Genomic DNA, 23,939 nt, shown 5'->3' on the forward strand with positions numbered 1-23,939 from the left:
CAGGACTCCTGCCTAGTTGCGAGGGACAACTCGGCATTCTCCTCGAGGCTTGGCAGGGTAATTGGGACGCCTCTCCAGCTGAGGCAGGAGACCAAGGGTCCCTTTCCACGTGCCACAGGAATCCTGGGACTCCTATCAAGTTTCACGAGGAGTCAGGCATCGTCTCCTTTGGAGGCACTGATCTCCGTGTTCCTCTGAAGTTTTCAACGGATGTGAGGCCTCCGGTCGCGATGAGGTGGGGAACTAGGTCTTTCTCTGTGGTCTCCACAGGGGATTCAGACATCCTTTCGTCTTGGGAGATGCAAGACGAGCCTGCATTCAAGTCACTGCAGGGATATCCGGCCTTATTTCGAGTCAGGGCATCGCGGTGTCCATTCTACTTGAGGCCGCAAACTCAGGGTCCCTCTCACATACCTAGAGCTGAGAGAAGCCTCCTCTTGATGTGCTTGTGGTAAGGTGGTATTCCTCTGGAGTCGAAGCCAGGGACTAACCTCTCATCTCGAGTTGATTTTTGGTCCACGGAGCTCTTTCGTGTTGCTACAGTGACCTCAGGATCCCTCAACCTTGAATCAGTGTTCTTGGGGTTTCTCTGGAGTGCCATCAAGGAAATCAAGGCTCCTTTCATGTGTGATGTGCAACACGGAATTGCTCTGCACGCAGTGCAGGGAATCGGGCCTCATCTAGCGGCGAGGGGGAAGTCTCATGGTTTTTCTCGAGTTGCGGCGGGACCCTGGGGTATATTCTCGAGTTACGACGGGGATGGCCCTACCACCCACGTGTTTGTTCAGCGACGGCAGGACTCCTGCCTAATGCGAGGGACAACTCGGGATTCTCCTCGAGGCTTGGCAGGGCAATTGGGACGCCTCTCCAGCTGAAGCGGGAGACCAACGGTCCCTTTCCACGTGCCACAGGAATCCTGGGACTCCTATCAAGTTTCACGAGGAGTCAGGCATCGTCTCCTTTGGAGGCACTGATCTCCGCGTACCTCTGGAGTTTTCATAGGATGTGAGGCCTCCGGTCGCGATGAGGTGGGGAACTAGGTCTTTCTCTGTGGTCTCCACAGGGGATTCAGACATCCTTTCGTCTTGGGAGATGCAAGACGAGCCTGCATTCAAGTCACTGCAGGGATATCCGGCCTTATTTCGAGTCAGGGCATCGCGGTGTCCATTCCACTGGAGGCCGCAAACTCAGGGTCCCTCTCACATACCTAGAGATGAGAGAAGCCTCCTCTTGACGTGCTTGTGGTAAGGTGGTATTCCTCTGGAGTCGAAGCCAGGGACTAACCTCTCATCTTGAGTGGATTTTTGGTCCACGGAGCTCTTTCGTGTTGCTACAGTGACCTCAGGATCCCTCTAGCCTTGAAAGAGTGTTCTTGGGGTTTCTCTGGAGTGCCATCAAGGAAATCAAGGCTCCTTTCATGTGTGATGTGCAACACGGAATTGCTCTGCACGCAGTGGAGGGGAATCGGGCCTCATTTCGCGGCGAGTGGGAAGTCTCATGGTTTTTCTCGAGTTGCTGTGGGAACCTGGGGTATATTCTCGAGTTACGACGGGGATGGCCCTTCCACACACGTGTTTGTTCAGCGACGTCAGGACTCCTGCCTAGTTGCGAGGGACAACTCGGGATTCTCCTCGAGGCTTGGCAGGGCAATTGGGACGCCTCTCCTGCTCAGGCGGGAGACCAAGGGTCCCTTTCCACGTGCACAGGAATCCTGGGAGTCCTATCAAGTTTCACGAGGAGTCAGGCATCGTCTCCTTTGGAGGCACTGATCTCCGTGTTCCTCTGAAGTTTTCAACGGATGTGAGGCCTCCGGTCGCGATGAGGTGGGGAACTAGGTCTTTCTCTGTGGTCTCCACAGGGGATTCAGACATCCTTTCGTTTTGGGAGATGCAAGACGAGCCTGCATTCAAGTCACTGCAGGGATATCCGGCCTTATTTCGAGTCAGGGCATCGCGGTGTCCATTCCACTTGAGGCCACAAACTCAGGGTCCCTCTCACATACCTAGAGCTGAGAGAAGCCTCCTCTTGATGTGCTTGTGTTAAGGTGGTATTCCTCTGGAGTCGAAGCCAGGGACTAACCTCTCATCTCGAGTTGATTTTTGGTCCATGGAGCTCTTTCGTGTTGCTACAGTGACCTCAGGATCTCTCTAGCCTTGTAAAAGTGTTCTTGGGGTTTCTCTGGAGTGCCATCAAGGAAATCAAGGCTCCTTTCATGTGTGATGTGCAACACGGAATTGCTCTGCAGGCAGTGCACGGGAATCGGGCCTCATCTCGCGGCGAGGGGGAAGTCTCATGGTTTTTCTCGAGTTGCGGCGGGAACCTGGGGTATATTCTCAAGTTACGACGGGGATTGTCCTTCCACCCACGTGTTTGTTCAGCGACGTCAGGACTCCTGCCTAGTTGCGAGGGACAACTCGGGATTCTCCTCGAGGCTTGGCAGGGCAATTGGGACACCTCTCCAGCTGAGGCGGGAGACCAAGTGTCCCTTTCCACGTGCCACAGGAATCCTGGGACTCCTATCAAGTTTCACGAGGAGTCAGGTATCGTCTCCTTTGGAGGCACTGATCTCCGCGTACCTCTGGAGTTTTCAAATTATGTGAGGCCTCTGGTCGCGATGAGGTGGGGAACTAGGTCTTTCTCTGTGTCTCCACAGGGGATTCAGACATCCTTTCGTCTTGGGAGATGCAAGAAGGGCCTGAATTCATCACTGCAGGGATATCTGGCCTTATTTCGAGTCAGGGCCTCGCGGTGTCCATTCCACTTGAGGCCGCAAACTCAGGGTCCCTCTCACATACCTAGAGCTGAGACAAGCCTCCTCTTGAGGTGCTGGTGGTGAGGTGGTATTCCTCTGGAGTCGAAGCCAGGGACTAACCTCTCATCTCGAGTTGAATTTTGGTCCACGGAGCTCTTTCGTGTTGCTACAGTGACCTCAGGATCCCTCTAGCCTTGAAACAGTGTTCTTGGGGTTTCTCTGGAGTGCCACCAAGGAAATCAAGGCTCCTTTCATGTGTGATGTGCAACACGGAATTGCTCTGCACGCAGTGCAGGGGAATCGGGCCTCATCTCGCGGCGAGGGGGAAGTCTCATGGTTTTTCTCGAGTTGCGGCGGGAACCTGGGGTATATTCTCGAGTTATGACGGGGATGACCCTTCCAACCACGTGTTTGTTCAGCGACGTCAGGACTCCTGCCTAGTTGCGAGGGACAACTCGGGATTCTCCTCGAGGCTTGGCAGGGCAATTGGGACGCCTCTCCTGCTGAGGCGGGAGACCAAGTGTCCCTTTCCACGCGCCACAGGAATCCTGGGACTCCTATCAAGTTTCACGAGGAGTCAGGCATCGTCCCCTTTGGAGGCACTGATCTCCGCCTACCTCTGGAGTTTTCAAAGGATGTGAGGCCTCCGGTCGCGATGAGGTGGGGAACTAGGTCTTTCTCTGTGGTCTCCACAGGGGATTCAGACATCCTTTCGTCTTGGGAGATGCAAGACGAGCCTGCATTCAAGTCACTGCAGGGATATCCGGCCTTATTTCGAGCCAGGGCATCGCGGTGTCCATTCCACTTGAGGCCGCAACTCAGGGTCCCTCTCACATACCTAGAGCTGAGAGAAGCCTCCTCTTGAGGTGCTTGTTTTAAGGTCGTATTCCTCTGAAGTCAAAGCCAGGGACTAACCTCTCAAATCGAGTTGATTTTTTTCCACGGAGCTCTTTCATGTTGCTACAGTGACCTCAGGATCCCTCTAGCCTTGAAACAGTGTTCTTGGGTTTTCTCTGGAGTGCCATCAAGGAAATCAAGGCTCCTTTCATGTGTGATGTGCAACACGGAATTGCTCTGCACGCAGTGCAGGGGAATCGGGCCTCATCTCGCGGCGAGGGGAAAGTCTCATGGTTTTTCTCGAGTTGCGATGGGAACCTGGGGTATATTCTCGAGTTACAATGGGGATGTCCCATCCACCCACGTGTTTGTTCAGCGACGTCAGTACTCCTGCCTAGTTGCGAGGGACAACTCGGCATTCTCCTCGAGGCTTGGCAGGGTAATTGGGACGCCTCTCCAGCTGAGGCAGGAGACCAAGGGTCCCTTTCCACGTGCCACAGGAATCCTGGGACTCCTATCAAGTTTCACGAGGAGTCAGGCATCGTCTCCTTTGGAGGCACTGATCTCCGCGGCCCTCTGGAGTTTTCAAAGGATGTGAGGCCTCCGGTCGCGATGAGGTGGGGAACTAGGTCTTTCTCTGTGGTCTCCACAGGGGATTCAGACATCCTTTCGTCTTGGGAGAAGCAAGACGAGTCTGTATTCAAGTCACTGCAGGGATATCCGGCCTTATTTCGAGTCAGGGCATCGCGGTGTCCATTCCAGTTGAGGCCGCAAACTCAGGGTCCCTCTCACATACCTAGAGCTGAGAGAAGCCTCCTCTTGAGGTGCTTGTAGTAAGGTGGTATTCCTCTGGAGTCGAAGCCAGGGACTAACCTCTCATCTCGAGTTGATTTCTGGTCCACGGAGCTCTTTCATGTGGCTACAGTTACATTCAGGATCCCTCTAGCCTTGAAACAGTTTTCTTGGGGTTTCTCTGGAGTGCCATCAAGGAAATCAAGGCTCCTTTCATGTGTGATGTGCAACACGGAATTGCTCTGAACGCAGGGCAGGGGAATCAGGCCTCATCTCGCGGCGAGGGGGAAGTCTCATGGTTTTTCTCGACTTGCGGCGGGAACCTGGGTATATTCTCGAGTTACGACGGGAATGGCCCTATCAGCCACGTGTTTGTTCAGCGACGTCAGGACTCCTGCCAAGTTGCGAGGGACAACTCGGGATTCTCCTCGAGGCTTGGCAGGGCAATTGGGACGCCTCTCCAGCTGAGGCGGGAGACCAACGGTCCCTTTCCACGTGCCACAGGAATCCTGGGACTCCTATCAAGTTTCACGAGGAGTCAGGCATCGTCTCCTTTGGAGGCACTGATCTCCGCGTACCTCTGGACTTTTCAAAAGATGTGAGGCCTCCGGTCGCCATGAGGTGGGGAACTAGGTCTTTCTCTGTGGTCTCCACAGGGATTTCAGACATCCTTTCATCTTGGGAGATGCAAGACGAGCCTGCATTCAAGTCACTGCAGGGATATCCGGCCTTATTTCGAGTCAGGGCATTGCGGTGTCCATTCCACTTGACGCCGCAAACTCAGGGTCCCTCTCACATACCTAGAGCTGAGAGAAGCCTCCTCTTGAGGTGCTTGTGGTAAGGTGGTATTCCTCTGGAGTCGAAGCCAGGGACTAACCTCTCATCTCGAGTTGATTTTTGGTCCACGGAGCTCTTTCGTGTTGCTACAGTGACCTCAGGATCCCTCTAGCCTTGAAACAGTGTTCTTGGGGTTTCTCTGGAGTGCCATCAAGGAAATCAAGGCTCCTTTCATGTGTGATGTGCAACACGGAATTGTTCTGCACGCAGTGCAGGGGAATCGGGCCTCATCTCGCGGCGAGGGGGAAGTCTCATGGATTTTCTCAAGTTGCGGCCGGAACCTGTGGTATATTGTCGAGTTACGACGGGGATGGGCCTTCCAGCCACGTGTTTGTTCAGCGACGTCAGGACTCCTGCCTAGTTGCGAGGGACAACTCGGGATTCTCCTCGAGGCTTGGCAGGGCAATTGGGATGCCTCTCCAGCTGAGGCGGGAGACCAACGTTCCCTTTCCACGTGCCACAGGAATTCTGGGACTCCTATCAAGTTTCACGAGGAGTCAGGCATCGTCTCCTTTGGAGGCACTGATCTCCGCGTACCTCTGGAGTTTTCAAAGGATGTGAGGCCTCCGGTCGCCATGAGGTGGGGAACTAGGTCTTTCTCTGTGGTCTCCACAGGGATTTCAGACATCCTTTCATCTTGGGAGATGCAAGACGAGCCTGCATTCAAGTCACTGCAGGGATATCCGGCCTTATTTCGAGTCAGGGCATCGCGGTGTCCATTCAACTTGAGGCCGCAAACTCAGGGTCCCTCTCACATACCTAGAGCTGAGACAAGCCTCCTCTTGAGGTGCTTTTGGTTAGGTGGTATTCCTCTGGAGTCGAAGCCAGGGACTAACCTCTCATCTCGAGTTGATTTTTGGTCCACGGAGCTCTTTCGTGTTGCTACAGTGACCTCAGGATCCCTCTAGCCTTGAAACAGTGTTCTTGGATTTTCTCTGGAGTGCCATCAAGGAAATCAAGGCTCCTTTCATGTGTGATGTGCAACACGGAATTGCTCTGCACGCAGTGCAGGGGAATCGGGCCTCATCTCGCGGCGAGGGGAAAGTCTCATTGTTTTTCTCGAGTTGCGATGGGAACCTGGGGTATATTCTCGAGTTACAATGGGGATGTCCCATCCACCCACGTGTTTGTTCAGCGACGTCAGGACTCCTGCCTAGTTGCGAGGGACAACTCGGCATTCTCCTCGAGGCTTGGCAGGGTAATTGGGACGCCTCTCCAGCTGAGGCAGGAGACCAAGGGTCCCTTTCCACGTGCCACAGGAATCCTGGGACTCCTATCAAGTTTCACGAGGAGTCAGGCATCGTCTCCTTTGGAGGCACTGATCTCCGTGTTCCTCTGAAGTTTTCAACGGATGTGAGGCCTCCGGTCGCGATGAGGTGGGGAACTAGGTCTTTCTCTGTGGTCTCCACAGGGGATTCAGACATCCTTTCGTCTTAGGAGATGCAAGACGAGCCTGCATTCAAGTCACTGCAGGGATATCCGGCCTTATTTCGAGTCAGGGCATCGCGGTGTCCATTCTACTTGAGGCCGCAAACTCAGGGTCCCTCTCACATACCTAGAGCTGAGAGAAGCCTCCTCTTGATGTGCTTGTGGTAAGGTGGTATTCCTCTGGAGTCGAAGCCAGGGACTAACCTCTCATCTCGAGTTGATTTTTGGTCCACGGAGCTCTTTCGTGTTGCTACAGTGACCTCAGGATCCCTCAACCTTGAATCAGTGTTCTTGGGGTTTCTCTGGAGTGCCATCAAGGAAATCAAGGCTCCTTTCATGTGTGATGTGCAACACGGAATTGCTCTGCATGCAGTGCAGGGAATCGGGCCTCATCTAGCGGCGAGGGGGAAGTCTCATGGTTTTTCTCGAGTTGCGGCGGGACCCTGGGGTATATTCTCGAGTTACGACGGGGATGGCCCTACCACCCACGTGTTTGTTCAGCGACGGCAGGACTCCTGCCTAATGCGAGGGACAACTCGGGATTCTCCTCGAGGCTTGGCAGGGCAATTGGGACGCCTCTCCAGCTGAAGCGGGAGACCAACGGTCCCTTTCCACGTGCCACAGGAATCCTGGGACTCCTATCAAGTTTCACGAGGAGTCAGGCATCGTCTCCTTTGGAGGCACTGATCTCCGCGTACCTCTGGAGTTTTCATAGGATGTGAGGCCTCCGGTCGCGATGAGGTGGGGAACTAGGTCTTTCTCTGTGGTCTCCACAGGGGATTCAGACATCCTTTCGTCTTGGGAGATGCAAGACGAGCCTGCATTCAAGTCACTGCAGGGATATCCGGCCTTATTTCGAGTCAGGGCATCGCGGTGTCCATTCCACTTGAGGCCGCAAACTCAGGGTCCCTCTCACATACCTAGAGCTGAGAGAAGCCTCCTCTTGAGGTGCTTGTGGTAAGGTGGTATTCCTCTGGAGTTGACGCCAGGGACTAACCTCTCATCTCGAGTTGATTTTTGGGCCACGGAGCTCTTTCGTGTGGCTACAGTTACATCAGGATCCCTCTAGCCTTGAAACAGTGTTCTTGGGGTTTCTCTGGAGTGCCATCAAGGAAATCAAGGCTCCTTTCATGTGTGATGTGCAACACGGAATTGCTCTGCACGCAGTGCAGGGGAATCGGGCCTCATCTCGCGGCGAGGGGGAAGTCTCATGGTTTTTCTCGAGTAGCGGCGGGAACCTGGGGTATATTCTCGAGTTATGACGGGGATGGCCCTTCCACCCACGTGTTTGTACAGCGACGTCAGGACTCCTGCCTAGTTGCGAGGGACAACTCGGGATTCTCCTCGAGGCTTGGCAGGGCAATTGGGATGCCTCTCCAGCTGAGGTGGGAGACCAAGGGTCCCTTTCCACGTGCCACAGGAATCCTGGGACTCCTATCAAGTTTCACGAGGAGTCAGGAATCGTCTCCTTTGGAGGCACTGATCTCCGCGTACCTCTGGACTTTTCAAAGGATGTGAGGCCTCCGGTTGCGATGATGTGGGGAACTAGGTCTTTTTCTGTGGTCTCCACTGGGGATTCAGCCATCCTTTCGTCTTGGGAAATGCAAGACGAGCCTGCATTCAAGTCACTGCAGGGATATCCGGCCTTATTTCGAGTCAGGGCATCGCGGTGTCCATTCCACTGGAGGCCGCAAACTCAGGGTCCCTCTCACATACCTAGAGATGAGAGAAGCCTCCTCTTGACGTGCTTGTGGTAAGGTGGTATTCCTCTGGAGTCGAAGCCAGGGACTAACCTCTCATCTTGAGTGGATTTTTGGTCCACGGAGCTCTTTCGTGTTGCTACAGTGACCTCAGGATCCCTCTATCCTTGAAAGAGTGTTCTTGGGGTTTCTCTGGAGTGCCATCAAGGAAATCAAGGCTCCTTTCATGTGTGATGTGCAACACGGAATTGCTCTGCACGCAGTGGAGGGGAATCGGGCCTCATTTCGCGGCGAGTGGGAAGTCTCATGGTTTTTCTCGAGTTGCTGTGGGAACCTGGGGTATATTCTCGAGTTACGACGGGGATGGCCCTTCCACACACGTGTTTGTTCAGCGACGTCAGGACTCCTGCCTAGTTGCGAGGGACAACTCGGGATTCTCCTCGAGGCTTGGCAGGGCAATTGGGACGCCTCTCCTGCTCAGGCGGGAGACCAAGGGTCCCTTTCCACGTGCACAGGAATCCTGGGAGTCCTATCAAGTTTCACGAGGAGTCAGGCATCGTCTCCTTTGGAGGCACTGATCTCCGTGTTCCTCTGAAGTTTTCAACGGATGTGAGGCCTCCGGTCGCGATGAGGTGGGGAACTAGGTCTTTCTCTGTGGTCTCCACAGGGGATTCAGACATCCTTTCGTTTTGGGAGATGCAAGACGAGCCTGCATTCAAGTCACTGCAGGGATATCCGGCCTTATTTCGAGTCAGGGCATCGCGGTGTCCATTCCACTTGAGGCCACAAACTCAGGGTCCCTCTCACATACCTAGAGCTGAGAGAAGCCTCCTCTTGATGTGCTTGTGTTAAGGTGGTATTCCTCTGGAGTCGAAGCCAGGGACTAACCTCTCATCTCGAGTTGATTTTTGGTCCATGGAGCTCTTTCGTGTTGCTACAGTGACGTCAGGATCTCTCTAGCCTTGTAAAAGTGTTCTTGGGGTTTCTCTGGAGTGCCATCAAGGAAATCAAGGCTCCTTTCATGTGTGATGTGCAACACGGAATTGCTCTGCAGGCAGTGCACGGGAATCGGGCCTCATCTCGCGGCGAGGGGGAAGTCTCATGGTTTTTCTCGAGTTGCGGCGGGAACCTGGGGTATATTCTCGAGTTACGACGGGGATGGTACTTCCACCCACGTGTTTGTTCAGCGACGTCAGGACTCCTGCCTAGTTGCGAGGGACAACTCGGGATTCTCCTCGAGGCTTGGCAGGGCAATTGGGACACCTCTCCAGCTGAGGCGGGAGACCAAGTGTCCCTTTCCACGTGCCACAGGAATCCTGGGACTCCTATCAAGTTTCACGAGGAGTCAGGTATCGTCTCCTTTGGAGGCACTGATCTCCGCGTACCTCTGGAGTTTTCAAATTATGTGAGGCCTCTGGTCGCGATGAGGTGGGGAACTAGGTCTTTCTCTGTGTCTCCACAGGGGATTCAGACATCCTTTCGTCTTGGGAGATGCAAGAAGGGCCTGAATTCACCACTGCAGGGATATCTGGCCTTATTTCGAGTCAGGGCCTCGCGGTGTCCATTCCACTTGAGGCCGCAAACTCAGGGTCCCTCTCACATACCTAGAGCTGAGACAAGCCTCCTCTTGAGGTGCTGGTGGTGAGGTGGTATTCCTCTGGAGTCGAAGCCAGGGACTAACCTCTCATCTCGAGTTGAATTTTGGTCCACGGAGCTCTTTCGTGTTGCTACAGTGACCTCAGGATCCCTCTAGCCTTGAAACAGTGTTCTTCGGGTTTCTCTGGAGTGCCACCAAGGAAATCAAGGCTCCTTTCATGTGTGATGTGCAACACGGAATTGCTCTGCACGCAGTGCAGGGGAATCGGGACTCATCTCGCTGCGAGGGGGAAGTCTCATGGTTTTTCTCGAGTTGCGGCGGGAACCTGGGGTATATTCTCGAGTTATGACGGGGATGACCCTTCCAACCACGTGTTTGTTCAGCGACGTCAGGACTCCTGCCTAGTTGCGAGGGACAACTCGGGATTCTCCTCGAGGCTTGGCAGGGCAATTGGGACGCCTCTCCTGCTGAGGCGGGAGACCAAGGGTCCCTTTCCACGCGCCACAGGAATCCTGGGACTCCTATCAAGTTTCACGAGGAGTCAGGCATCGTCCCCTTTGGAGGCACTGATCTCCGCCTACCTCTGGAGTTTTCAAAGGATGTGAGGCCTCCGGTCGCGATGAGGTGGGGAACTAGGTCTTTCTCTGTGGTCTCCACAGGGGATTCAGACATCCTTTCGTCTTGGGAGATGCAAGACGAGCCTGCATTCAAGTCACTGCAGGGATATCCGGCCTTATTTCGAGCCAGGGCATCGCGGTGTCCATTCCACTTGAGGCCGCAACTCAGGGTCCCTCTTACATACCTAGAGCTGAGAGAAGCCTCCTCTTGAGGTGCTTGTTTTAAGGTCGTATTCCTCTGAAGTCAAAGCCAGGGACTAACCTCTCATCTCGAGTTGATTTTTGGTCCACGGAGCTCTTTCGTGTTGCTACAGTGACCTCAGGATCCCTCGAGCCTTGAAACAGTGTTCTTGGGGTTTCTCTGGAGTGCCATCAAGGAAATCAAGGCTCCTTTCATATGTGATGTGCAACAAGGAATTGCTCTGCACGCAGTGCAGGGGAATCGGGCCTCATCTCGTGGCGAGGGGGAAGTCTCATTGTTTTTCTCGAGTTGCGGCGGGAACCTGGGGTATATTCTCGACTTACGACGGGGATGCCCCTTCCACCCACGTGTTTGTTCAGCCACGGCAGGACTCCTGCCTAGTTGCGAGGGACCACTCGGGATTCTCCTCGAGGCTTGGCAGGGCAATTGGGACGCCTCTCCAGCTGAGGCGGGAGACCAAGGGTCCCTTTCCACGTGCCACAGGAATCCTGGGACTCCTATCAAGTTTCACGAGGAGTCAGGCATCGTCTCCTTTGGAGGCACTGATCTCCGAGTACCTCTGGAGTTTTCAAATTATGTGAGGCCTCCGGTCACCATGAGGTGGGGAACTAGGTCTTTCTCTGTTTCTCCACAGGGGTTCAGACATCCTTTCGTCTTGGGAGATGCAAGAAGAGCCTGAATTCATCACTGCAGGGATATCTGGCCTTATTTCGAGTCAGGGCATCGCGGTGTCCATTCCACTTGAGGCCGCAAACTCAGGGTCCCTCTCACATACCTAGAGCTGAGAGAAGCCTCCTCTTGAGGTGCTGGTGGTGAGGTGGTATTCCTCTGGAGTCGAAGCCAGGGACTAACCTCTCATCTCGAGTTGAATTTTGGTCCACGGAGCTCTTTCGTGTTGCTACAGTGACCTCAGGATCCCTCTAGCCTTGAAACAGGGTTCTTGGGGTTTCTCTGGAGTGCCACCAAGTAAATCAAGGCTCCTTTCATGTGTGATGTGCAACACGGAATTGCTTTGCAGGCAGTGCAGGGGAATCGGGCCTCATCTCGCGGCGAAGGGGAAGTCTCATGGTTTTTCTCGAGTTGCGGCGGGAACCTGGGGTATATTCTCGAGTTACGACGGGGATGGCGCTTCCAACCACGTGTTTGTTCAGCGACGTCAGGACTCCTGCCTAGTTGCGAGGGACAACTCGGGATTCTCCTCGAGGCTTGGCAGGGCAATTGGGACGCCTCTCCTGCTGAGGCGGGAGACCAAGGGTCCCTTTCCACGTGCCACAGGAATCCTGGGACTCCTATCAAGTTTCACGAGGAGTCAGGCATCGTCTCCTTTGGAGGCACTGATGTCCGCCTACCTCTGGAGTTTTCAAAGGATGTGAGGCCTCCGGTCGCGATGAGGTGGGGAACTAGGTCTTTCTCTGTGGTCTCCACAGGTGATTCAGACATCCTTTCATCTTGGGAGATGCAAGACGAGCCTGCATTCAAGTCACTGCAGGGATATCCGGCCTTATTTCGAGTCAGGGCATCGCGGTGTCCATTCCACTTGAGGCCGCAAACTCAGGGTCCCTCTCACAATCCTAGAGGTGAGAGAAGCTTCCTCTTGAGGTGCTTGTGGTAAGGTGGTATTCCTCTGGAGTCGAAGCCAGGGACTAACCTCTCATCTCGAGTAGATTTTTGGTCCACGGAGCTCTTTCGTGTTGCTACAGTGACCTCAGGATCCCTCTAGCCTTGAAACAGTGTTCTTGGGGTTTCTCTGGAGTGCCATCAAGGAAATCAAGGCTCCTTTCATGTGTGATGTGCAATACAGATTGCTCTGCACGCAGGGCAGGGGAATCAGGCCTCATCTCGCGGCGAGGGGGAAGTCTCATGGTTTTTCTCGAGTTGCGGCGGGAACCTGGGGTATATTCTCGAGTTACGACGGGGATGGCCCTTCCACCCACGTGTTTGTTCAGCGACGGCAGGACTCCTGCCTAGTTGCGAGGGACAACTCGGGATTCTCCTCGAGGCTTGGCAGGGCAATTGGGACGCCTCTCCAGCTGAGGCGGGAGACCAAGGGTCCCTTTCCACGTGCCACAGGAATCCTGGGACTCCTATCAAGTTTCCCGAGGAGTCAGGCATCGTCTCCTTTGGAGGCACTGATCTGCGCGTACCTCTGGAGTTTTCAAAGGATGTGAGGCCTCCGGTCGCCATGAGGTGGGGAACTAGGTCTTTCTCTGTGGTCTCCACAGGGGATTCAGACATCCTTTCATCTTGGGAGATGCAAGACGAGCCTGCATTCAAGTCACTGCAGGGATATCCGGCCTTATTTCGCGTCAGGGCATCACAGTGTCCATTCCACTTGAGGCTGCAAAATCAGGGTCCCACTCACATACCTAGAGCTGAGAGAAGCCTCCTCTTGAGGTGCTTGTGGTAAGGTGGTATTCCTCTGGAGTCGAAGTTAGGGACTAACCTCTCATCTCGAGTTGATTTTTGGTCCACGGAGCTCTTTCGTTTTGCTACAGTGACCTCAGGATCCCTCGAGCCTTGAAACAGTGTTCTTGGGGTTTCTCTGGAGTGCCATCAAGGAAATCAAGGCTCCTTTCATATGTGATGTGCAACAAGGAATTGCTCTGCACGCAGTGCAGGGGAATCGGGTTTCATCTCGCGGCGAGGGGGAAGTCTCATGGTTTTTCTCGAGTTGCGGCGGGAACCTGGGGTATATTCTCGACTTACGACGGGGATTCCCCTTCCAGCCACGTGTTTGTTCAGCGACGTCAGGACTCCTGCCTAGTTGCGAGGGACAACTCGGGATTCTCCTCGAGGCTTGGCAGGGCAATTGGGACGCTTCTCCATCTGAGGCGGGAGACCAAGTGTCCCTTTCCACGAGCCACAGGAATCCTGGGACTCCTATCAAGTTTCACGAGGAATCAGGCATCGTCTCCTTTGGAGGCACTTATCTCCGCGTACCTCTGAAGTTTTCAAAGGAAGTGAGGCCTCCGGTCGCGATGAGGTGGGGAACTAGGTCTTTCTCTGTGGTCTCCACAGGGGATTCAAACATCCTTTCGTCTTTGGAGATGCAAGACGAGCCTGCATTCAAGTCACTGCAGGGATATCCGGCCTTATTTCGAGTCAGGGCATCGCGGTGTCCATTCCACTTGAGGCCGCAAACTCAGAACATAGCTAGAGCTGAGAGAAGCCTCCTCTTGAGGTGCTTGTGGTAAGGTGGTATTCCTCTGGAGTCGAAGCCAGGGACTAACCTCTCATCTCGAGTTGATTGTTTGTCCACGGAGCTCTTTCGTGTTGCTGCAGTGACCTCAGGATCCCACTAGCCTGAAACAGTGTTCTTGGGGTTTCTCTGGAGTGCCACCAAGGAAATCAAGGCTCCTTTCATGTGTGATGTGCAACACGGAATTGCTCTGCAGGCAGTGCAGGGGAATCGGGCCTCATCTCGCGGCGAGGGGGAAGTCTCATGGTTTTTCTCGAGTTGCGGCGGGAACCTGGGGTATATTCTCGAGTTAGGACGGGGATGGCCCTTCCACCCACGTGTTTGTTCAGCGACGTCAGGACTCCTGCCTAGTTGCGAGGGACCACTCGGGATTCTCCTCGAGGCTTCGCAGGGCAATTGGGACGCCTCTCCTGCTGAGGCGGGAGACCAAGGGTCCCTTTCCACGTGCCACAGGAATCCTGGGACTCCTATCAAGTTTCACGAGGAGTCAGGTATCGTCTCCTTTGGAGGCACTGATTTCCGCGTACCTCTGGAGTTTTCAACGGATGTGAGGCCTCCGGTCGCGATGAGGTGGGGAACTAGGTCTTTCTCTGTGTCTCCACAGGGGATTCAGACATCCTTTCGTCTTTGGAGATTCAAGACGAGCCTGCATTCATCACTGCAGGGATATCTAGCCTTATTTCGAGTCAGGGCATCGCGGTGTCCATTCCACTTGAGGCCGCAAACTCAGGGTCCCTCTCACATACCTAGAGCTGATAGAAGCCTCCTCTTGAGGTGCTTGTGGTGAGGTGGTATTCCTCTGGAGTCGAAGCCAGGGACTAACCTCTCATCTCGAGTTGATTTTTGGTCCACGGAACTCTTTCGTGTGGCTACAGTGACCTCAGGATCCCTTTAGCCTTGAAACAGTGTTCTTGGGGTTTCTCTGGAGTGCCATGAAGGAAATCAAGGCTCCTTTCATGTGTGATGTGCAACATGGAATTGCTCTGCAGGCAGTGCAGGGGAATCGGGCCTCATCTCGCGGCGAGGGGGAAGTCTCATGGTTTTTCTCGAGTTGCGGCGGGAACCTGGGGTATATTCTCGAGTTACGACGGGGATGGCCCTTCCAGCCACGTGTTTGTTCAGCGACGTCAGGACTCCTGCCTAGTTGCGAGGGACAACTTGGGATTCTCCTCGAGGCTTGGCAGGGCAATTGGGACGCCTCTCCAGCTGAGGCGGGAGACCAAGGGTCCCTTTCCACGAGCCACAGGAATCCTGGGACTCCTATCAAGTTTCACGAGGAATCAGGCATCGTCTCCTTTGGAGGCACTGATCTCCGCGTACCTCTGAAGTTTTCAAAGGATGTGAGGCCTCCGGTCGCGATGAGGTGGGGAACTAGGTCTTTCTCTGTGGTCTCCACAGGGGATTCAAACATCCTTTGGTCTTTGGAGATGCAAGACGAGCCTGCATTCAAGTCACTGCAGGGATATCCGGCCTTATTTCGAATCAGGGCATCGCGGTGTCCATTCCACTTGAGGCCGCAAACTCAGGGTCCCTCTCACATACCTAGAGCTGAGAGAAGCCTCCTCTTGAGGTGCTTGTGGTAAGGTGGTATTCCTCTGGAGTCGAAGCCAGGGACTAACCTCTCATCTCGAGTTGCTTTTTGTTCCACGGAGCTCTTTCGTGTTGGTACAGTGACCTCAGCATCCCTCTAGCCTTGAAACACTGTTCTTGGGGTTTCTCTGGAGTGCCATCAAGGAAATCAAGGCTCCTTTCATGTGTGATGTGCAACACGGAATTGCTCTGCACGCAGTGCAGGGGAATCGGGCCTCGTCTCGCGGCGACGGGGAAGTCTCATGGTTTTTCTCGAGTTGCGGCGGGAACCTGGGGTATATTATCGAGTTACGACGGGGATGGCCCTTCCACCCACGTGTTTGTTCAGCGACGTCAGGACTCCTGCCTAGTTGCGAGGGACAACTCGGGATTCTCCTCGAGGCTTGGCAGGGCAATTGGGACGCCTCTCCAGCTGAGGCGGGAGACCAAGGGTCCCTTTCCACGTGCCACAGGAATCCTGGGACTCCTATCAAGTTTGTCGAGGAGTCAGGCTTTGGCTCCTTTGGAGGCACTGATCTCCGCGTACCTCTGGAGTTTTCAAAGGATGTGAGGCCTCCGGTCGCGATGAGGTGGGGAACTAGGTCTTTCTCTGTGGTCTCCACAGGGGATTCAGACATCCTTTCGTCTTGGGAGATGCAAGAAGAGCCTGCATTCAAGTCACTGCAGGGATATCCGGCCTTATTTCGAGTCAGGGCATCGTTGTGTCCATTCGACTTGAGGCTCCAAACTCAGGGTCCCTCTCACATACCTAGAGCTGAGAGAAGCCTCCTCTTGAGGTGCTTGTGGTAAGGTGGTATTCCTCTGGAGTCGAAGCCAGGGACTAACCCCTCATCCCGAGTTGATTTTTGGTCCACGGAGCTCTTTCGTGTTGCTACAGTGACCTCAGGATCCCTCTAGCCTTGAAACAGTGTTCTTGGGGTTTCTCTGGTGTGCCATGAAGGAAATCAAGGCTCCTTTCATGTGTGATGTGCAACACGGAATTTCTCTGCCCGCAGTGTAGGGGAATCGGGCCTCATCTCACAGCGAGGGGGAAGTCTCATGGTTTTTCTCGAGTTGCGGCGGGAACCTGGGGTATATTCTCGAGTTACGACGGGGATGCCCCTCCACACACGTGTTTGTTCAGCCACGTCAGGACTCCTGCCTAGTTGCGAGGGACAACTGGCGATTCTCCTCGAGGCTTGGCAGGGCAATTGGGACGCCTCTCCAGCTGAGGCGGGAGACCAAGGGTCCCTTTCCACGTGCCACAGGAATCCTGGGACTCCTATCAAGTTTCACGAGGAGTCAGGCATTGGCTCATTTGGAGGCACTGATCTCCGCGTACCTCTGGAGTTTTCAAAGGATGTGAGGCCTCCGGTCGCGATGAGGTGGGGAACTAGGTCTTTCTCTGTGGTCTCCACAGGGGATTCAGACATCCTTTCGTCTTGGGAGATGCAAGAAGAGCCTGCATTCAAGTCACTGCAGGGATATCCGGCCTTATTTCGAGTCAGGGCATCGTTGTGTCCATTCGACTTGAGGCTCGAAACTCAGGGTCCCTCTCACATACCTAGAGCTGAGAGAAGCCTCCTCTTGAGGTGCTTGTGGTAAGGTGGTATTCCTCTGGAGTCGAAGCCAGGGACTAACCCCTCATCCCGAGTTGATTTTTGGTCCACGGAGCTCTTTCGTGTTGCTACAGTGACCTCAGGATCCCTCTAGCCTTGAAACAGTGTTCTTGGGGTTTCTCTGGAGTGCCATGAAGGAAATCAAGGCTCCTTTCATGTGTGATGTGCAACACGGAATTTCTCTGCCCGCAGTGTAGGGGAATCGGGCCTCATCTCACAGCGAGGGGGAAGTCTCATGGTTTTTCTCGAGTTGCGGGGGGAACCTGGAGTATATTCTCGAGTTACGACGGGGATGCCCCTCCAGACACGTGTTTGTTCAGCCACGTCAGGACTCCTGCCTAGTTGCGAGGGACAACTGGCGATTCTCCTCGAGGCTTGGCAGGGCAATTGGGACGCCTCTCCAGCTGAGGCGGGAGACCAAGGGTCCCTTTCCACGTGCCACAGGAATCCTGGGACTCCTATCAAGTTTCACGAGGAGTCAGGCATCGTCTCCTTTGGAGGCACTGATCTATGCGTACCTCTGGAGTTATCAAAGGATGTGAGGCCTCCGGTCGCGATGAGGTGGGGAACTAGGTCTTTCTCTGTGGTCTCCACAGGGGATTCAGACATCCTTTCGTCTTGGGAGATGCAAGACGAGCCTGCATTCAAGTCACTGCAGGGATATCCGGCCTTATTTCGAGTCAGGGCATAGCGGTGTCCATTCCACTTGAGGCCGCTAACTCAGGGTCCCTCTCACATACCTAGAGCTGAGAGAAGCCTCCTCTTGAGGTGCTTATGGTAAGGTGGTATTCCTCTTGAGTCGAAGCCAGGTACTAACCCCTCATCTCGAGTTGATTTTTGGTCCACGGAGCTCTTTCGTGTTGCTACAGTGTCCTCAGGATCCCTCTAGCCTTGAAACAGTGTTCTTGGGGTTTCTCTGGAGTGCCATCAAGGAAATCAAGGCTCCTTTCATGTGTGATGTGCCACACGGAATTGCTCTGCACGCAGTGCAGGGGAATCGGGCCTCATCTCGCGGCGAGGGGGACGTCTCATGGTTTTTCTCGAGTTGCGGCGGGAACCTGGGGTATATTCTCGAGTTACGACGGGGATGGCCCTTCCACCCACGTGTTTGTTCAGCGACGTCAGGACTCCTGCCTAGTTGCGAGGGACAACTCGGGATTCTCCTCGAGGCTTGGCAGGGCAATTGGGACGCCTCTCCAGCTGAGGCGGGAGACCAAGGGTCCCTTTCCACGTGCCACAGGAATCCTGGGATTCCTATCAAGTTTCACGAGGAGTCAGGCATCGTCTCCTTTGGAGGCACTGATCTCCGCGTACCTCTGGAGTTTTCAAAGGATGTGAGGCCTCCGGTCGCAATGAGATGGGGAACTAGGTCTTTCTCTGTGGTCTCCATAGGGGATTCAGACATCCTTTCGTCTTGGGAGATGCAAGACGAGCCTGCATTCAAGTCACTGCAGGGATATCCGGCCTTATTTCGAGTCAGGGCATCGTTGTGTCCATTCGAATTGAGGCTGCAAACTCAGGGTCCCTCTCACATACCAAGAGCTGAGAGAAGCCTCCTCTTGAGGTGCTTGTGGTAAGGTGGTATTCCTCTGGAGTCGAAGCCAGGGACTAACCTCTCATCCCGAGTTGATTTCTAGTCCACGGAGCTCTTTCGTGTTGCTACAGTGTCCTCCGGATTCCTCTAGCCTTGAAACAGTGTTCTTGGGGTTTCTCTGGAGTGCCATGAAGGAAATCAAGGCTCCTTTCATGTGTGATGTGCAACACGGAATTTCTCTGCCCGCATTGTAGGGGAATCGGGCCTCATCTCACAGCGAGGGGGAAGTCTCATTGTTTTTCTCGAGTTTCGGCGGGAACCTGGGGTATATTCTCGAGTTACGACGGGGATGCCCCTTCCACACACGTGTTTGTTCAGCGACGACAGGACTCCTTCCTAGTTGCGAGGGACAACTCGGGATTCTCCTCGAGGCTTGGAAGTACAAATGGGACGCCTCTCCAGCTGAGGCGGGAGACCAAGGGTCCCTTTCCACGTGCCACAGGAATCCTGGGACTCCTATCAAGTTTCACGAGGAGTCAGGCATTGGCTCCTTTGGAGGCACTGCTCTCCGCGTACCTCTGGAGTTTTCAAAGGATGTGAGGCCTCTGGTCGCGATGAGGTGGGGAACTAGGTCTTTCTCTGTTGTCTCCACAGGGGATTCAGACATCCTTTCATCTTGGGAGATGCAAGACGAGCCTGCATTCAAGTCACTGCAGGGATATCTGGCCTTATTTCGAGTCAGGGCATCGTGGTGTCCATTCGACTTGAGGCTGCAACCTCAGGGTCCCTATCACATACCTAGAGCTGAGAGAAGCCTCCTCTTGAGGTGCTTGTGGTAAGGTGGTATTCCTCTGGAGTCGAAGCCAGGGACTAACTTCTCATCTCGAATTGATTCTTGGTCCACGGAGCTCTTTCATGTTGCTACAGTGACCTCAGGATCCCTCTAGCCTTGAAACAGTGTTCTTGGGGTTTCTCTGGAGTGCCATCAAGGAAATCAAGGCTCCTTTCATGTGTGATGTGCAACACGGAATTGCTCTGCACGCAGTGCAGGGGAATCGGGCCTCATCTCGCGGCGAGCGGGAAGTCTCATGGTTTTTCTCGAGTTGCGGCCGGAACCTGGGGTATATTCTCGAGTTACGACGGGGATGGCCCTTCCACCCACGTGTTTGTTCAGCGACGGCAGGACTCCTGCCTAGTTGCGAGGGACAACTCGGGATTCTCGTCGAGGCTTGGCAGGGCAATTGGGACGCCTCTCCAGCTGAGGCGGGAGACCAAGGGTCCCTTTCCACGTGCCACAGGAATCCTGGGACTCCTATCAAGTTTCACGAGGAGTCAGGCATCGTCTCCTTTGGAGGCCCTGATCTCCGCATACCTCTGGAGCTTTTAAAGGATGTGAGGCCTCCGGTCGCGATGAGGTGGGGAAATAGGTCTTTCTCTGTGGTCTCCACAGGGGATTCAGACATCCTTTCGTCTTGGGAGATGCAAGACGAGCCTGCATTCAAGTCACTGCAGGGATATCCGGCCTTATTTCGCGTCAGGGCATCGCAGTGTCCATTCCACTTGAGGCCCGAAAACTCAGGGTCCCTCTCACATACTTAGAGCTGAGAGAAGCCTCCTCTTGAGGTGCTTGTGGTAAGGTGGTATTCCTCTGCAGTCGAAGCCAGGGACTAACCTCTCATCTCGAGTTGATTTCTGGTCCACGGAGCTTTTTTGTGTGGCTACAGTGACCTCAGGATCCCTCTAGCCTTGAAACAGTGTTCTTGGGGTTTCTCTGGAGTGCCATCAAGGAAATCAAGGCTCCTTTCATGTGTGATGTGCAACACGGAATTGCTCTGCACGCAGTGCAGCGGAATCGGGCCTCATTTCGCGGCGAGGGGGAAGTCTCAAAATTTTCTCGAGTTGCGGCGGGAACCTGGGTTATATTATCGAGTTACGATGGGGATGGCCCTTCCACCCACGTGTTTGTTCAGCGACGTCAGGACTCCTGCCTAGTTGCGAGGGACAACTCGGGATTCTCCTCGAGGCTTGGAAGGACAATTGGGACGCCTCTCCAGCTGAGGCGGGAGACCAAGGGTCCCTTTCCACGTGCCACAGGAATCCTGGGACTCCTATCAAGTTTCACGAGGAGTCAGGCATTGGCTCCTTTGGAGACACTTATCTCCGCATACCTCTGAAGTTTTCAAAGGATGTGAGGCCTCCGGTCGCGATGAGGTGGGGAACTAGGTCTTTCTCTGTGGTCTCCACAGGGGATTCAGACATCCTTTCGTCTTGGGAGATGCAAGACGAGACTGCATTCAAGTCACTGCAGGGATATCCGGCCTTATTTCGAGTCAGGGCATCGTGGTGTCCATTCGACTTGAGGCTGCAACCTCAGGGTCCCTCTCACATACATAGAGCTGAGAGAAACCTCCTCTTGAGGTGCTTGTGGTAAGGTGGTATTCCTCTGGAGTCGAAGCCAGGGACTAACCTCTCATCTCGAGTTGATACTTGATCCACGGAGCTCTTTCATGTTGCTACAGTGACCTCAGGATCCCTCTAGCCTTGAAACAGTGTTCTTCGGGTTTCTCTGGAGTGCCATCAAGGAAATCAAGGCTCCTTTCATGTGTGATGTGCAACACGGAATTGCTCTGCACGCAGGACAGAGAATCGGGCCTCATCTCGCGTCGAGGGGGAAGTCTCATGGTTTTTCTCGAGTTGCGGCGGGAACCTGGGGTATATTCTCGAGTTACGACAGGGATGGCCCTTCCACCCACGTGTTTGTTCAGCGACGTAAGTACTCCTGCCTAGTTGCGAGGGACAACTCGGGATTCTCCTCGAGGCTTGGCAGGGCAATTGGGACGCCTCTCCAGCTGAGGCGGGAGACCAAGGGTCCCTTTCCACGTGCCACAGGAATCCTGGGACTCCTATCAAGTTTCACGAGGAGTCATTCATCGTCTCCTTTGGAGGCACTGATCTCCGCGTACCTCTGGAGTTTTTAAAGGATGTGAGGCCTCCGGTCGCGATGAGGTGGGGAAGTAGGTCTTTCTCTGTGGTCTCCACAGGGGATTCAGACATCCTTTCGTCTTGGGAAATGCAAGACGAGCCTGCATTCAAGTCACTGCAGGGATATCCGGCCTTATTCCGCGTCAGGGCATCGCAGTGTCCATTCCACTTGAGGTGTAAAACTCAGGGTCCCTCTCACATACCTAGAGCTGAGAGAAGCCTCCTCTTGAGGTGCTTGTGGTAAGGTGGTATTCCTCTGGAGTCGAAGCCAGGAACTAACCTCTCATCTCGAGTTGATTTCTGGTCCACGGAGCTCTTTCGTGTGGCTACAGTGACCTCAGGATCCCTCTAGCCTTGAAACAGTGTTCTTGGGGTTTCTCTGGAGTGCCATCAAGGAAATCAAGGCTCCTTTCATGTGTGATGTGCAACACGGAATTGCTCTGCATGCAGTGTAGGGGAATCGGGCCTCATCTCGCGGCGAGGGGGAAGTCTCATGGTTTTTCTCGAGTTGCGGCGGGAACCTGGGCAATATTATCGAGTTACGATGGGGATGGCCCTTCCACCCACGTGTTTGTTCAGCGACGTCAGGACTCCTGCCTAGTTGCGAGGGACAACTCGGGATTCTCCTCGAGGCTTGGAAGGACAATTGGGACGCCTCTCCAGCTGAGGCGGGAGACCAAGTGTCACTTTCCACGTGCCACAGGAATCCTGGGACTCCTATCAAGTTTCACGAGGAGTCAGGCATCGTCTCCTTTGGAGGCACTGATCTCCGCGTACCTCTGGAGTTTTTAAAGGATGTGAGGCCTCCGGTCGCGATGAGGTGGGGAAATAGGTCTTTGCCTGTGGTCTCCACAGGGGATTCAGACATCCTTTCGTCTTGGGAGATGCAAGACGAGCCTGCATTCAAGTCACTGCAGGGATATCCGGCCTTATTTCGCATCAGGGCATCGCAGTGTCCATTCCACTTGAGGCCGAAAACTCAGGGTCCCTCTCACATACCTAGAACTGAGAGAAGCCTCCTCTTGAGGTGCTTGTGGTAAGGTGGTATTCCTCTGGAGTCGAAGCCAGGGACTAACCTCTCATCTCGAGTTGATTTCTGGTCCACGGAGCTCTTTCGTGTGGCTACAGTGACCTCAGGATCCCTCTAGTCTTGAAACAGTGTTCTTGGGGTTTCTCTGGAGTGCCATCAAGGAAATCAAGGCTCCTTTCATGTGTGATGTGCAACACGGAATTGCTCTGCACGCAGTGTAGGGGAATCGGGCCTCATCTCGCGGCGAGGGGGAAGTCTCAAGGTTTTTCTCGAGTTGCAGCGGGAACGTGGGCTATATTATCGAGTTACGATGGGTATGGCCCTTCCAACCACGTGTTTGTTCACCGACGTCAGGACTCCTGCCTAGTTGCAAGGGACAACTCGGGATTCTCCTCGAGGCTTGGCAGGGCAATTGGGACGCCTCTCCAGCTGAGGCGGGAGACCAAGAGTCCCATTCCACGTGCCACAGGAATCCTGGGACTCCTATCAAGTTTGACGAGGAGTCAGGCATTGGCTCCTTTGGAGGCACTGATGTCCGCGTACCTCTGGAGTTTTCAAAGGATGTGAGGCCTCCGGTCGCGATGAGGTGGGGAACTAGGTCTTTCTCTGTGGTCTCCACAGGGGATTCAGACATCCTTTCGTCTTGGGAGATGGAAGACGACACTGCATTCAAGTCACTGCAGGGATATCCGGCCTTATTTCGAGTCAGGGCATCGTGGTGTCCATTCGACTTGAGGCTGCAACCTCAGGGTCCCTCTCACATACATAGAGCTGAGAGAAACCTCCTCTTGAGGTGCTTGTGGTAAGGTGGTATTCCTCTGGAGTCGAAGCCAGGGACTAACCTCTCATCTCGAGTTGATTCTTGATCCACGGAGCTCTTTCATGTTGCTACAGTGACCTCAGGATCCCTCTAGCCTTGAAACAGTGTTCTTCGGGTTTCTCTGGAGTGCCATCAAGGAAATCAAGGCTCCTTTCATGTGTGATGTGCAACACGGAATTGCTCTGCACGCAGGACAGGGGAATCGGGCCTCATCTCGCGTCGAGGGGGAAGTCTCATGGTTTTTCTCGAGTTGCGGCGGGAACCTGGGGTATATTCTCGAGTTACGACGGGGATGGCCCTTCCACCCACGTGTTTGTTCAGCGACGTAAGTACTCCTGCCTAGTTGCGAGGGACAACTCGGGATTCTCCTCGAGGCTTGGCAGGGCAATTGGGACGCCTCTCCAGCTGAGGCGGGAGACCAAGG

Source organism: Cervus elaphus, unplaced genomic scaffold (assembly GCF_910594005.1).
Source record: "Cervus elaphus unplaced genomic scaffold, mCerEla1.1, whole genome shotgun sequence".
In the NCBI taxonomy this organism is placed as follows: domain Eukaryota; kingdom Metazoa; phylum Chordata; class Mammalia; order Artiodactyla; family Cervidae; genus Cervus; species Cervus elaphus.